This window comes from Triticum dicoccoides, chromosome 6A, assembly GCF_002162155.2.
Source record: "Triticum dicoccoides isolate Atlit2015 ecotype Zavitan chromosome 6A, WEW_v2.0, whole genome shotgun sequence".
Taxonomy (NCBI): Eukaryota; Viridiplantae; Streptophyta; class Magnoliopsida; order Poales; family Poaceae; genus Triticum; species Triticum dicoccoides.
The window spans coordinates 544,215,083-544,217,150 of NC_041390.1; positions in this window are offsets into that span (position 1 = coordinate 544,215,083).

Consider the following 2,068-nt stretch of genomic DNA (forward strand, 5'->3'; position numbering starts at 1 on the left):
TATGCTAGGCTTGTCAAGTTTAACCCGAGTATTCTGCATGTGCAAAACTGGCTTGCACCCATTGTATGTGAACATAGAGCTTATCACACCCGATCATCACGTGGTGTCTCAGCACGATGAACTATAGCAACGGTGCATACTCAGGGAGAACACTTATACCTTGAAATTTAGTGAGGGGTCATCTTATAATGCTACTGCCATACTAAGAAAAATAAGATGCATAAAGGATAAACATCACATGCAATCAAAATATGTGACGTGATATGGCCATCATCATCTTGTGCCTTTGATCTCCATCTCCAAAGCACCGTCATGATCTCCATCGTCACCGGCTGGACACCTTGATCTCCATCGTAGCATCGTTGTCGTCTCGCCAACTATTGCTTCCATGACTATCGCTAACGCTTAGTGATAAAGTAAAGCAATTACATGGAGATTGCATTTCATACAATAAAGCGACAACCATAAGGCTCCTGCCAGTTGCCGATAACTTTTACAAAACATGATCATCTCATACAATAATTCATATCTCATCACGTCTTGACCATATCACATCACAACATGCCCTGCAAAAATAAGTTAGACGTCCTCTACTTTGTTGTTGCAAGTTTTACGTGGCTGCTACGGGCTTCTAGCAAGAACTGTTCTTACCAACGCATCAAAACCACAACGATTTTTTGTCAAGTGTGATGTTTTAACCTTCAACAAGGACTGGCCGTAGTCAAACTCGATTCAACTAAAGTTGGAGAAACAGACCCCCGCTAGCCACATATGTGCGAAGCACGTCGGTAGAACCTGTCTCATGAACGCGGTCATGTAATGTCGGTCCAGGTCGCTTCATCCAATAATACCGCCGAATCAAAGTAAGACGTTGGTGGTAAGCAATATGACTATTATTGCCCACAACTCATTGTGTTCTACTCGTGCATACCATCTACGCATAGACCTAGTTTGGATGCCACTGTTGGGAAACGTAGTAATTCAAAAAAAATCCTACGATCATGCAAGATCTATCTAGGAGAAGCATAGCAACGAGATGGGAGAGTGTGTCCACGTACCCTCGTAGACCGAAAGCGAAAGCGTTATGTAACACGGTTGATGTAGTTGAATGTCTTCATGATCCAACCGATCCAAGTACCAAACGTATGGAACCTCCGTGTTCAGCACACATTCAGCACGATGGCGTCCCTCGAGCTCTTGATCCAATAGAGGGTCGAGGGAGAGTTCTGTCGGCACGACAGCGTGGCGACGGTGTTGGTGATGTGATCCATGCAGGGCTTTGCCTAAGCACTACGACAATATGCCCGAGGTGGTAAACTGTGGAGGGGGGCACCGCACATGGCTAAAGAACAATTGATGTGTCTTTGGGGTGCCCCCTGCCCCGTATATAAAGGAGGAGGGTAGGAGGCGGACGTCCTAGGGGGCGCGCCAAAGGGGGGAGTCCAACTAGGACTCCCAATCCTAGTTGGAGTCCATTTCCTTTTCCGTAAGGGGGGAAGAGGGAAGGGAGAGGAAGAGGAAAAGGAAAGGGGGGGTGCGGCTACCCACTACAAAAAAAGACACATCCGTGACATTTTGGGCCGAACGAAATTTTTTTCTGTCATACTTATGACACTTCTATGACAATAATTATGACAAAACACGGTATCATCATAGATGTGGTGGGGTCCTACTTCTATGACAAAAATTCGTGACAGAAAATGGGCTTTTCATCTTGGGCGGGCCGGAGACGCAGATGCATGACATTCTTTGGGCTGTCCATGACGGGAAAAACCATGGTAGAAACGAGGGCGTGGAAAATATCGGGGAGTCCCTGGTTATGGTGGGTGGTCAGGGGCCGAGCGATGCGCGTTTCTCTCGTACGTACGCGCGTGTGTGTGAGGCGTTGGGCTCTAACTGAACCCGAGCGAGGCATTGGGCTCTAACTGAACCCGAGCGATTGCACTACAGGCTACGCATTACTGAACCCGAGCGATCGATCGATGGCTGTTAACTGAACCAGATCGAGCAATTCCTTCGCTACTGCTGCTAACTGAAGCCGATTGATGCTGCCTTTGGATGAACAGTG